At 47.9% G+C, this 13,981-nt stretch overlaps 1 long non-coding RNA gene across 2 annotated transcripts; it reads right to left on the minus strand.

The window, feature by feature from the left end:
• Window positions 1–905: 905 nt before the first annotated feature.
• LOC122215192 lies at window positions 906–12,796 on the minus strand. Of its 2 annotated transcripts, none has more exons than XR_006200304.1 (3): window positions 12,698–12,796; window positions 7,025–7,151; window positions 906–993 (listed from the first exon to the last, which is right to left on the minus strand). It is a non-coding gene; the product is annotated as an uncharacterized LOC122215192 (long non-coding RNA). The 2 variants fall into 2 exon arrangements; XR_006200305.1 differs by lacking the exon at window positions 906–993 and adding an exon at window positions 5,260–5,930.
• Window positions 12,797–13,981: the final 1,185 nt, after the last annotated feature.

A 13,981-nucleotide genomic window follows, 5' to 3' on the forward strand; every position in this document is an offset into this window, starting at 1 on the left:
AGAATCCTAAGCATAATCCACACCGTCAGCACAGAGCCCAACATGGGGCTGTATCCCATGAATGGCGAGATCATGACCTGAGCCAAGATCGAGAGTTGGATGCTTAACCGACTCAGCCATCCAGAAGCCTCCAAAATTTTCATTTTTAATGTTGTTTATGGAGGTTTTGATGAATACCACAGACAGATCCTAGGGTGAACCCCCAAAGCTCCATCTCCCAGGGGGCATGCCTGAGTGGAGGCAGAAACAGGAACTTACTTCTAATCAAGAGAAGATGGTGAAGGAGATTAAGGTTACTCCCTTGATTAGGTGACATTCTTTGAGACCCATCTTAGCAGACTGGAGCCAGAGAGTGTCCTCGTTGGCTCCTGAAGTGAGGACCGTAAAAGGGATTCCTACACAGCCTGGAACCCCAGGTGACCTCTGAAAGCTTCCGGACAGCAAGCAGCCAAGAGCCCTGGGTCACACAGCCACAAGGAACGGACCTGGCGGCCCCTGTGTGAGCCCGAGAGTGGATTCTTGTGCAGGTGGCCTCCACATGGGAACACGCCCAGCCAACTTCCTGATTGCAGCCCTTGGAAACCAGACCTGGCTTCACCCAGATACTCGACCCACAGAAACTGCCAGATAGTACGTCAGTGTTGTTTTAAGCCTCTGAACCTGTGATAATTTGTTAGGCAACCCCTGGAAAGGGAGGTGACGAATGGTGTACTTTGGGGCATTTTGGTGAACTTTTGGTAACATCAGAGATTCGTAGAAACTAGCATATTACATTTTTGAACATGTATCAAGGCAAAGAAAAAGCAACAAGGACAAAAATAAGACTATAACATTTAAAGACATATGTGTTGAAATTAGAGAATCTATTGCAGAAAAAGTGAAGAAGAAAACAAGAGAATGCAGACCGGCCGCGCAGGTGGATGGGGACGAACAGCCAGGAGGAGTTTGGAAATGAAACGTTGCCACGGAGACTGAGCTTAGCCGGAGCCCCTTCTGGAAAAAGAGAAGAGGAAACAATAGAAAACTCAAGCGTAAATACGAGGGCCAAGTCATGTGGGTGAAGCCCGCCTCGCACGGCAGGTCAGAGCCCTAGAGCCAGCGAGCCCTGCGTGGGGACAGCCTGTGGCCTCCTGAGATCCACACGCTCCCGAGGGCCCTGAGCTACAGGGAGCCAGGCCCCAGCTGCCCGAGAAACCAGGCCCCCCACGCAGAGAAGGTCTGGGGACCAGGCACAGTGTCAGCCGTTGGCCAGCCCAGCCCTGGACCCTCTTCCCAGAGCTCGGGGCGCTGGGACACAGGGCAGCTCCACGGGCAGAAGGCCCCCACGTGCTCGCCCGCGGTGGTCAGTCTTCAACCGCCCGGTAGCAAGACTCCGCGGCCCTGCACAGACCCCTCTCCAGGGCAGCCCGCCGTGAGAACGCAACTTGCTGAAGACGCCGAAGGTCAGAGAGGACGCAGGTCCCGCCCTGCAAGGGGCGCTCGCTGGCGGTCGTCCCATGAGGCTGTGGCTCCAGGTCTCTGGACTGCAGGGGTGCCGAGCCTGCACGGCACCTCGTCTGAGGGTGGAGGTTCCCAAGAGACACCCACAGCCTGGACAGGCATCTACACCCCCCTCCGAATGGAGAGAGCATTTCCTCAAGGAAGGGTCACTATTTAAATTATAATTGACAGAAAATCCAGGGACGATTGTTTGGTCAGAGGCTAAAGACCTTGGGTCTTACGTTAAAGGCCAGTCAGTAAATAATCTTAACCCCACGGTCCTCTGTCTTTATGGAAGTGGGAAGAGACACTAGACTCACCTACAAGACACACGGAAGCACTTTCTGGGACGTTGGTGGGAGGGGTGGCCCCAGGGGAAGGAAGGGCAGGGAGGAGGCATCTCTGGACTCGGGGGGTGGGTGGGGAATTGGTCAGCTTGAGAAAACCTAATTGGGGTCTCAGAGCTCTGGTGACAAGAACTGCTTCGGAGTGCTAATGTACTTGGACACACGGTTGTCTTTGATGGAAACCTGGAGAAGCACACTTAGTTTAAATACCCAGCACGCCATTCTTTCTGGTCCCCATCGAACAGGAGGTGCATTTACCGCAACAAGAGCAACTCAGAAAGATGCGCTCATGTGCGTGGACTCAGGCAGCATTTGTCTGTCTGTGTCCAGCTCATCTCCCTGAGCGCGTGTCCTCCAGGGTCATTTATGCTGTTGTGCCCAGCAGGGTTTCCTTCATTCCTAAGGGTCAATAGTAGCATATATATACATACACAGAGGAATAATATCCAAGTATATACTATATTATTTATACATGACAGACGATCGTATATATTTATTGTATACCTATGTCTGTATCTAACTGCTGTTTATCCGTCCATCCCCTGGCAGACACGTAGGCTGCTGTCATGTGTTGGCTACTGCGAATAACGCCTCAGTGAGCATGAGGGTGCAGATGTCTCTACAGGACAGTGATCTCATTTCCTTTGGATGTAAACCCACAAGTAGAATGGCTGGATCTACTGGTTCTATTCTGAGTCTTCTGAGGAACCTCCATACTGTTTTCCATGATGGTCGTATCAGTTTACATTCCCACCAACTGAACCATATGCCTAAAAACGGTCAAGACAGTGAATTTTACGTTATGTGTATTTTTCCACGATAAAAAATTGGAAAAGAAAGAGGAAAGAAAGGAAGGAAGGAAGGAAGGAAGGAAGGGAGGAAGGGAGGGAGGGAGGAAGGAAGGAAGGAAGGAAGGAAGGAAGAAAAGGAGAAAAGAGCTTCATTAGCAGCAGGGACTTGCTTGTTCAATAGTACCCTTTATGTCACTCATCCTGAGGCAAAATCTTATAAACATCACATAATTTAATTCCTCCCTGAGATCAACACTGATCACCAAGGCCACACTGTGGGTGTGAAAGCGTGAGATCTCTGCAGCACCTTGTGGAGGTGAGCCAGACCATGGTGGAGAATGTCCCTTGTCAGTGATGACTATTCCATAATTGTCATTGTGCCTGGTGACTGAAATGAGCTAGAATGAAAATGAAAGGAAAACAAACAAAACCCCAATAAAATCTGTATGAACCATGAAAGTTCATTTTTCAAAGATGTCAAAAGAGGTGAATAGCCAAGTAGGGGAAACCGAGAGCCTCTGCCGAACCCTTGCAGAGGGTAGCGTGTCTCCTGGCCTCTGGAGGAAGAGGGTCTGAGGGCAGTTCCTGAGTGGGCACAAATCCTGGTTCCCGCCTTCCACTGGATGTTGGCGCCTTCTCAGATTTCATCTGTCTGGGCATCATGCACCGGGAGGGTCAGTTAGGAAGGAGGGTTGTTCCGCACCCTTGACTCTGTGATTTACGCACAAGCCCTCCTTGGGGCTGCAACACCCTCGGGTCCTCAGGACCTCGATGACTCAGCCTGCTTCTACCTCTCCTCTTGCCCATGGTTGACTCTTCAGGTAATGCTTTAATTTCTTTTTAGCTCCTCACTAGCCAGGGTTACAGGGAATAAATAGCTTATCAACATAACTTTGGTATATTTTTGCCTTGCCAGCTGGGCTCACATGAATAATGTGGCCAGCTGCATGCGAACAATGTGTACAAACAATGTGCAAATGAACAAAATGGCGTCCGGACAATGTGAGAAGCTCCATTTAGAGGCTCAACATCAGCAGATGTGACATTGACGAGAGTGACAGAAATACAGTCTGGGCGTTGCGGGTGATGGGCACCATGATGAATCAACAGAGTCGAGAACAAGGGTCCTGGACTTGGTTAACTTGTGCATCTGAAAACATTTATCCAAGTCCCTGGAATAAAGTTGAAGAGAACTGTGATTTATTTTTTAGGGAAAAGGTAACTATAGATCATTCTTTCTTTTTCTAAGCAGATGTTAGGAGTATAGCCTGGGCAGCCGTGGATGAGGGATACTGGAATGTTCTTGTTGTTCAGCAAATGGCGTCGCTTCTTAGCCTGCAGGTTTATCCACCTTTGTGTATGTACGTATGTGCCATATACATGCAATATATGTGTATCTACATAAGTAAAGCTGTTCTCATGCAGCGACCCAGTTTTTAAATATTTTATTTTTTTTAAAGCAGTTTTAGGTTCCTGGCAAAATGGAAGGGAAGGTACAGAGATTTCCTGTGAACCTTCAGCCCTGACACATGCACAGCCTTCCCCATTACCAACACCCCCCACCCCCCAACACACACATGGACCTACGTGGACCTACATGGGCAATCATAACCGCCCAAAGTCCAGAGTTTACATCAGGGGTCACTCTTGTGCATTCTATGAGTTTGGACAAATGTACAGTGGCGTGTGTCTGCCATTACAGTGTCACAGTGAGGATGGTCACTGCCGTTGAGCTCCTCTGCATCCCACCTGCCCATCTTTCTCCTCCTCCCCACCCACTGGCTGCCCTGACCCTCTTACAGTCTCCGTAGCTTTGCCTCTTCCTGAATATCGTGTAGTGGGAACCATATAGTATGTAGTCTTTTCAAATTGACCTCTTTCACTTAGTAATGGGCATTTCAATTCCTTCTATGTCTTTGCATGGCTTGGTAGCTCATCTTTTTTGTGCTGAATGATACTCCATTGTCTGGATGTGTCTACCACCTACCGAAGGGCATCTTGGCTGCTTCCAGATTTTGGCAATGATGAATAAAGCTGCTATAAACATCTGCGTGTAGGGTTTTGTGTGGACAGAAGTTTTTAACTTCTTTGGGTGGATACCAAGGAGTGCGACTGCTGGCAAGTTTGGTAAGAGTATGTTTACTTTTGTGTGAAACACCATAGTGTCTTCCAGGGTGGCCGCACCACTTTGCGTTTCCACCAGCGATGAGATAGCATCGAGTGCTGTCCGTGTCCTGGATTTTGGCCGTTCTGACAGGTGTGCAGTGTTATCTCATCGTGATTTTACCAGTATATTCAAACATAATATTAAATGTACTAGTGCTAAGAGCAAACGGAAAAATTGCGTTCTACTAAATTATATTGGTTGCGTTGAAATCATTTATACTCCTGGAGCCTCAGCTCATCGATTGAAACGTAGTAAAATGATAATGCCTGCTTTGTGGGGTTTTATAAAGACAGAATGTGATCATGATAAGCTTGCTAAATCAGGATTATTGTAGCAGATGAACTGGTCACAAGATGGAGTCCCAAACTAGAATAAGAACTTAGGAAGAGAATTTTGATCAAGTGGCGAGTTTGAGACTCCATTAAGGCACTGACACTCCCATTTCGCTCATTACTTTATTCATAAATAAGCCTTAAACACTTGCTACATACTGGGACACAGCACCATCGAAGCAGTCTTTGTCCTCGCTGGGGTCATTTCTAAGTGACCTCAGGAGACAGTGATGGGGAAATACTACGTCATCCAACTGATAATCGAACTTACTGAACAGCCCATGTCAAACTAGTCTCCATGAGAAAGTTGGAGCCTTCTAGGGCCTGGGATTCAAGCCACAACGGTCGGCAAGCTGCAGACAGGAGTGTGGCGTTAGCGGCTGTTGCGTTTGTGGAAAACCGGGGCCAGTTCCTCTCCCTTTGGACCGTGTCTACTGAGCACTGTGTCTTGAGGGCAGCGTGCTCACGGCTCAGGTGACTCAGCGTGATCAGAACATCAGACTCTGACTCAGAAGCATGTGCTGCTGTCGCCGGGCCCAGGAAGGATGTGGTCATTTGGCATCATGTAAATGATCCAATTTCTTATCCTTTGTGAGCTCAGTGCAGCCACAGTAGAAAGAAAGTGCATCTGCTCGTTTCTCAGCAAACAAGAGCAAGTCAATACATTTTAAAACTTCACCATTTTCGTTAAAGCAGCCGTGGGACCTGTTTACACACAGCCTCCCATCTCTTCTGCTGACGCTCCACTCAGATGTCCTCGAAATGTGGTTCGAGGAGCTCTCAGGACTTTTTCAGGGGGAAGATGTTACTCTATCTTGCAAGACAATACATTTGGGTTAGACACTGAATCAACCCATGTCCTCCCTGGAGTGCGTGACCCTGCCCCCCACACGGTCTCAGGAGGACCCCGCTGTCCTGGGAGGAACCTGGCGAGCACTGCAACCCCATTTCCAAACAGGCTGTTTGCAAATGCACTTGTTCTTTGACGGGGGAGAGCGGGCGACCCGCACGCTTGGCCTCCCACGGCCTCGGTCAGGCAGAGCCGTCGGGATTTGCTGTGGGTCTTGGCATTTATGCAACTTGACCGTCCACCCGGCTGCTGCCCCTCACAGGGCCTCGGGCACCGATCTCCTGCAGGGCCGGCTCACAGGAAGGCTCAGAGCCAGGAGATCCAAACCACAACCAGATGCTTTTCTCGACCCCGACTTTCCCTCTGCCCAACATTCTGGGAAGTACCCGCTGACTCACCAAACCTCCGGGTCTGTCCGCAGGTCCCGACTCACCTCCCAGCTCCCATCATCCCAGTGACGGCTCAGGCCCGTCTGGAAACCTCCTCTCACGCCTGCCCCGACACAGAAAGTGTGCGCGCCGTGGCAGGCCGGGCTGGGTTGTGGGCACCCCTGGGCGTTGGAGCTACTCTCCAAACTGGGACGGCGACAGCTCGACACAGCCACCTCCATAGCGGTTGTCCACACTAAGTGATAAGCTCTCTCGGTGGCACCAGGCCTCTGTGTCACCAAGTGTCATGTGAGCGTTATTTCACGTAGACTTCTCTTGTGGAAACCATGAGCCTCCCAGGGTCCTTTAACAATAAACACCTGTTTAGATGAGGCTTATTCTGAGCTCAGCGCATGTCTGCCTTTGCCCCTGCACGGCACCTGCCGCGGAGCCCACGTGTGGGTGCCTCTAAAGCCCCGAAGCCTGGAGGACACGCGGGAGCACGCGGCTGCGCGTAACCTCTGCACAGTAGCAGGCAGTGGGGCCACAACTGCAGGCCCCGTGTGCACCCGGGTCAGGATCCGCCTCGTTCTCACCGTCCCCTCTCCCTGCAAGTCACAGCATCCGCCTGCGTCAGGTGCTCCAGAGAAATAGAGCCGACTGGTTGTGTACAGAGAGAGGGAGGCTTACCATCAGGACCTGGCACGTCCCCAGATCTGCGGGCTCGGTCAGCACGCCGGGGCAGGCCGAGGGTGTAGTTCAGGCCCAAAGGCTGCTCAGCTGGAGATCCAGGAAGAACGTAGGTTTTAGTCCCAGTCTGAAGGCAGGAAAGAAGTTGATGTCTCAGGTCAGGGCCATCGGGCAGGAGGAATTCTCTGGCCTTGTGTTCTATTCAGGCCTTCAACTGATTGTATGAGGCCCACCCGCACAGGGGAGGGTAATCTGCTTTGCTCAGTCTACCGATTTAAATGTTAATCTTATTCCAAAACACCTTCACAGGCACACCCCCAACAGGGTTCGACTCAAAGCCCCAGTGAGGCCGACACAAAAGTAACCTTCACATATCTCAGAACTGTGTCCCCGGCCCTCACGTCAAACCCTTTGAGAGTGTTTCTGGACATCGCGTTCATCACGAGGCGATAAGCAAGGGGAGTATTTGTAGGGTCTCCCACCTCTGCTCCTGCAGGGATGGCCGCACACCATGCTGACCACATTTCAGATGCTACATCAGGAAACTGTAAATACTGGCATCTAGCTCTGACCGTTAGCCCACCCGTGTCCCCTGCCCTTCTCTCGACCTCGGAGCTGCTGTGTATGGGGCTTGACAGGCAGTGGGAACAGCAGAAGCGAGGTCTGCGGCTCGACAGGGGTGGGCAGAACCGGCCAGAGGGCTGTGCACTCCCTGCTCCTGCTGTGCCCCTGCTGGTGGCTGTGACTGCATCCTTCTAGTACGTTCCTGGGTCTGTTCCAACCAGCCGGACAGAGCTCTGCTGCTGATAAACCAACAGGTCCCAGACGGGAAGGTGGCCAGCAGAAACCACTGGATCTGTTCACACTGACTTGGCCCTAACCAGCTGCTGTGGCTCGTTCTAGCCCCTGGGGCCCAACTCCCGGCGGCCCGAGAGCCTCTCCCTACAGGCAGCCTTCTCTGTGGCCTGGGCAGCCTCGGCTCCTTTCGAAGACGAGGCCAGCGGAGCATTTGCTTTATTTTTATTACTGGGCAAATCACACCACAAGGCTCTTCATTTACACCACAGAGCACGTCTTCACCACGGAGACCTGCAGGGCTGACACTCGGGTGGCCCCCGGGGCAGCCCTACACGTGGGTGAGGTCGGTGGTACTGTGCCACGATCGTATCGCGGAGCGCAGCGGGCGTGGGGACACTAACTCCCTTGTCACCACCGCGCCAGAACGTGGCAAAGCCGGGGCTTTCCGTATCTTCACGGGCAAACACTGCCTCCCAGGACCCGAGCCGCACCTACAGGAAAAGGTCCTAGTGTTTCAGCTTGAGGACCACGACAGCCCCGAGCGGAGACTTCATAGGTCAAGTGTTAGGAAAAGGAAATGACCTTATCTTAACAAACACGATGTGTCAGAACTTGAAAGGCTTTCCATCAATATCGAGGCATGACTCCTGCAGGAACGGGCAGAATGACCCAGGCGAGGAGGCTCGATGAATCATTGAGATGATTCACCTGCAGACTTCAAGCAAGAGTTGGAAACTTCCTGTCGTATTGTAATGTGATAACGTGAGGCAGGATGTGGCCCTCAGGCCCAGTCCAGCGTGCACACCGCTGCTCTGCCCTGCACGGTGCCGGGGCTGTTCCCCGGAGCAACGCTGCCCTTCCCGGGCCTGCCTTGACCCCGTCCTCCGTCCGGCGGCGTCTGGGCTGGAGGGCAGAGCTGGCGGCCTCCTCACAAATGAGATGCAGGAAAAAACCCGCTTTTCTTTAGAGACTGCTTCTGACCCAGCCTGAGCAGTGAGTCACTGCCCTTGATAATACTGTTAAAAGAATGAAATACAATTTTTGAAGTCTCTAACAATTTATAAAAACTAAGTTCCATTGTTTCAGACTAAAATATGTACACTGTATTTGCTCACGGCAATTCAATTCTATGTTTTTGAATGATCATGGTAATAAGTACAATTATTTTGCCCCGGAAAATTTTAAAGCCAAGCACGATTTCTTGCCTTTAGTATTCGAGGAGGCCGCAGCACATTCCCATCAAAGGGAATGATGTCCCATCAAAGGGACATCAAAGGTCTGGCTCCCGCCCCTGCTCCGTGCCCCCATCCCGGCCGGGCACCAGCTTTGTCTCTGTGTCTCACACGGCTTGTGGGCCTTGTCCCAAGGCTGACGACACCTGCAGTCGAGCTCCATCTCCGTCGGCGAGGACTGCAGTCGTGAGCTTACTTCAGTTGGAGATAAGCGATGAGGGGGCGCCTGGGTGGCGAAGTCGGTTGGGCATCCGACTTCGGCCCAGGTCATGATCTCACGGTTTGTGAGTTCGAGTCCCGCGTCAGGCTCTGTGCTGACAGCTCGGAGCCCGGAGCCTGCTTCAGATTCTGTGTCTCCCTCTCCCTCTGCCCCTCCCCTGCTCATGCTCTGTCTCTCTCTGTCTCAAAAATAAATAAAAAAACATTAAAAAAAACTCAAAATAAATAAAAATAAACATTAAAAAAAACCTTTTGTGTTTCAAAGGACACATCAAGAAAGTAAAGGAAACACACAAATTGTGGGAAAATATTTGCAAATATCTGATAAGGGACTCATATCTAGAATACATAAAGAACTCTTACAACTCACAAGGTGCTTGGGTGGCTCAGTCGGTTAAGTGTCCGACTTCAGCTCAGGTCATGATCTCGCGGTCTGTGGGTTTGAGCCACATGTCGGGCTCTGTGTTGACAGCTCGGAGCCTGGAGCCCGCTTCGGATTCTGTGTCTCCCTCTCTCTCTGCCCTTAACCCACTCGCATTCTGTCTCTGTCTCTCTCAAAAATAAATAAACGTTTAAAAAATTAAAAAAACCAAGCAATCTTTTAAGGGGCGCCTGGGTGGCTCAGTCGGTTAAGTGTCCGACTTTGGCTCAGGTCATGATCTAGCGGTCCGTGAGTTCGAGTCCCGTGTCGGGCTCTGCGCTGACAGCTCGGAGCCCAGAGCCTGCTTCAGATTCCGTATCCCCCTCTCTCTCCACCCCACCCCTGCTTGTGCTCTGTCTCTCTTTTTCAAAAACAAATAAGCATAAAAAAATTTAAAAGAAAAAAGAAAGAAGCGATGAGACCTGAGGTCTTCCTACTCACACGGTCAGGTTATCTATGCATATAGGTGGACGTATTTTCCCCTTTCCAATTCTTCGGAATGTCTGATTCCTCTTTATTCCGCTGCCTTCTTAGATATCAGGTGGTAGTAGGCTTTCTGGTCTCCTTCAACTCCGAGGGGCGGGGGGCGGGGGGAGGCTCACACACTCTCGTGCACTGTCACTTTGCGGTGGGTTTTCGGCATCTGAGCTTTTTCATTCCTGGTTTGGTGAATCTTCTTGGCTGGTGTCATCAGTGATGAATACACCATATTTGCCAAATACTTTGTCTGCATCAGTTGACATAATTTTCTTCACTCTGTTCCTGTGATGATGTGCATTGATTTCACTCAGGATGTGCAACGCTCACCTTTTTGTTGATTTCTTGTCTGCCTTTATTATTAGTTATGGAGAGATGCATGTAAAATCCAAGCAGTATAACTGAGGATTTGTCCATGCCTTTATTTTTATTTTTTGCTTTGCCCCAACTTTGTTAAGGTATGGCTGACAAAAATCGTGTACACTCGAAGTATATGATGTGGTGTTTGGTACACGAATGGTTCCTCAAGCGACCTACTCACACACCCTTCTCCTCACACAGTTGCCTTGTTGCAACAGTGGGCTGAACGCTCAGGATCTACTCTTTCAGTGAACTTCAGGTGCAAAAGGGTATCATTTACTGAGGCACCTGCTGTACATAGATGCTCAGAACTTACTCTCTCACTAACCCAATGCGTTGTGCCTCTTCTGGCCAAGCCCTTCCTATTTTCTCCAACCTTCAGCCCCGGTAACCACCCATTTCTTCTCTGGTTTGATGAGTTCAACTTTTTTATTTTTTATTATTTATTTATTTTTAATTTTTAAGGTTTCTTTTAACGTTTATTCATTTTTGAGAGAGAGAGAGAGAGAGAGAGAGAGAGAGAGAGAGAGAATGAATGGGGTAGGGGCCGAGAGAGAGGGAGACACAGAATCCGAAGCAGGCTCCAGGCTCTGAGCTGTCAGCACACAGCCCGATGTGGGGCTTGAACTCATGAGCTGTGAGATTGTGACCTGAGCTGAAGTCAGACAATTAATCGACTGAGCCACCCAGGAGCCCCAGGTTCAATTAGATTTCACACATAAGTGAAAGCATATAGTACTGTTTTTCTGTGTCTAACTTGGTTCACTGAGCATAATTTACTCTTGAGTACATTATCCATGTTGTGGCAAATGGCAGGATTTCCTTCTTTCTTATGGCTGAGTAATACTCCACTGTATATTTATATATTTACATATTTATATGTTTACATTTAACGGTGATATTTACACATACATATCCACTGAATGTGTGTGTGTGTGTGTGTGTGTGTGTGTGTGTGTGTGTGTATAAGCATATAGACCACATTGTTAAAATCCATTTATCCACTGATGGGTGTTTGGGTGTCTCCTTATCTTAGATGCTGTGAGTGACACTGCAGTGAACGTACAAATGCAGAGATCTCTTTGTGATACTGATTGCATTTCCTGTGGGTAAATACCTGGAAGTAGAATGACTGGATTAGACGGTCGCTCCGTCTGTAACATTTTGAGGAACCTCCACACTGTTTTCCAGACTGGCTGGCCCAGTTTTCATTCCCACCAACAGTGCACGAGGGTTCCCCTTTCTCCACACCCGCGCCAACACCTGTTACCTTTTTTGTAATAGTGCCCGTTATTTTTGCTATTCTGGAAACTTATTCTGTTCATATCCTGAGATTATACTATTGTAGGTATGCACATTTAAATTGTATATTATTCTTGAAGGTTGAGCCTTTATTATCACTTGATGCTCTTTGTCTCTGGTTACCCTCCCCTACTTTCTACTTTGTCTGATATTAGTATAGCTCCTCCAGGTTTAGTTTGCATGGAGTGTATTTTTCACATTTTTACTTTCAAACTTTTTTTTAATCATGTCGAGGTTTGTCTTTCGTAAACCACACACAATTGGATTATTTGGATCGAATCTGCATAAAATCAGATTATTTTATTTACCACCTCTGAAAACTTTTGTCTTTAAATTGGAGAATTTAGGTAACTAACATCTAATGCAATTTTAATATATTTAGATTTGAATCTTTTTATTTGTTTTCCATTTGTCTTTCCTTCTATATTCCTTTTCCTCTGTTTTCTTAACTTACTCTGGAAAGTATTTTCCTTCTGTTAGCTTGTTAAATATACATCCTTTTACTGTTATCTGAATAATTTCCATGGTGATAGTACTAAACATATTCTTGAGCTATTAAAATCTAATACAAACTAGCAATTTAATACCTGTCAACTAATGCAAAGGTCTTATAACACTTTAACTTGTCTACCAGACTTTCTTGCTATCTTGGCCTTTTTTGCTAATGCTATCATATACTTCTAAAAATACATAACCTGTAACATACATTATGATATAAATCTACACCATCACCGCGCACAGTGTTTGTCTGCACTTCTGTAGATTCACTTTTCTATTATTATTCCTTCTGTCTTGTATTTTTGCGCTTCCATCTGGGTTTACTTTCCTTTTGCTTAAAGGACTCTCCTTGGAATTTATTTTCACCTGAATCTTCTGTGAAACATCCTCCCGGGTCCGTGACTGTTGTTGCCTGGAAGTCTTTATTTCACTTTCATTCTTGAAGCCACCATCTCTGGGCGCGGAACCCAGGGCACGCCCACTTCCGGCTGCACGCCGATGACGTCATCCCATGGACTTCCTGCTTCCGTGGTTCCCATCAGTCCCCATGTTTTCCCTTCTTGGAAGGTGGTGTATATTTTCACTTGTTTACTTTAAATTTTTTTTTTTTAAACGTTTATTTATTTTTTTTGAGACAGAGAGAGACAGAGCATGAACGGGAGAGGGTCAGAGAGAGGGAGACACAGAATCTGAAACAGGCTCCAGGCTCTGAGCTGTCAGCACAGAGCCCGACGCGGGGGCTGGAACTCACAGACTGAGAGATCATGACCTGAGCCGAAGTCAGAGGCTTAACCGACTGAGCCACCCAGGTGCCCCATCACTTGTCTACTTTAAGATTCTGGTTTTGGTTCAGTTTTCCGCTTTTTTGGAATGCTGTGCTAGGATCTGGATTGCATTGTCTTGAAGTTGTTGGGCTTCCTGAATCAATGACTTGCTGTCTCATAAGTTTTAGAAAAATCTGAGCCGTTCTATCAAACATTTCCTCTTATTCATTTGATTTGTCCTCTCTTTCTTTGACCGTTTATATATGTATTAAACTTTTGTCATTTTCAATTTTTTTGTCCACCTTTATTCTGTGTTTTCATGTTCACTAATTGTCTCTCTTTAGCTGTGTCTAAACTATTGAAGTAAATAGTTATTTAACAATAGGAATTAATAATAATGCCAGTATGTTAAATGTCTGCATTGAAATTTTAATTTACATTTTTCTCTGTTCAGCACTAGGGTTTTCATTTTGTTTTAAGTTTCCAGTTTTCTGCCCAAATCTGCCATTTCAGTATAATTTGGCACATGATACCATAGTTACCTTAAAAGCCATGTCTGATCATTCCAACCCCTGGATCTCCTGTGGGTCCAACTTTGGTTTTCATTTACTTTTCTTATATGCATGAACATTTTTGAATGAATGCTAGACATTTTATATAAATAATGCGAAGCTGTGGCTGAACTGTTTTTTATAATAATTTAAATTTTCTTCTGGTATACACTTGGTCTAAGGATAAATCACCTTAAATCAGGGAGGGATTGAATAATTAGGTGCTCTCTCCACTCCTGTTTCTCTCACTATTTCTGCTCTCTTTCCATTTCTAGGGTGCAGATATCTGAGGGTGGGTACTGAAGGCCTTGGCTGTTTACCAGTGTGTCTGCTCC

Source organism: Panthera leo, chromosome A3 (genome assembly GCF_018350215.1).
Source record: "Panthera leo isolate Ple1 chromosome A3, P.leo_Ple1_pat1.1, whole genome shotgun sequence".
NCBI classification, from domain to species: domain Eukaryota; kingdom Metazoa; phylum Chordata; class Mammalia; order Carnivora; family Felidae; genus Panthera; species Panthera leo.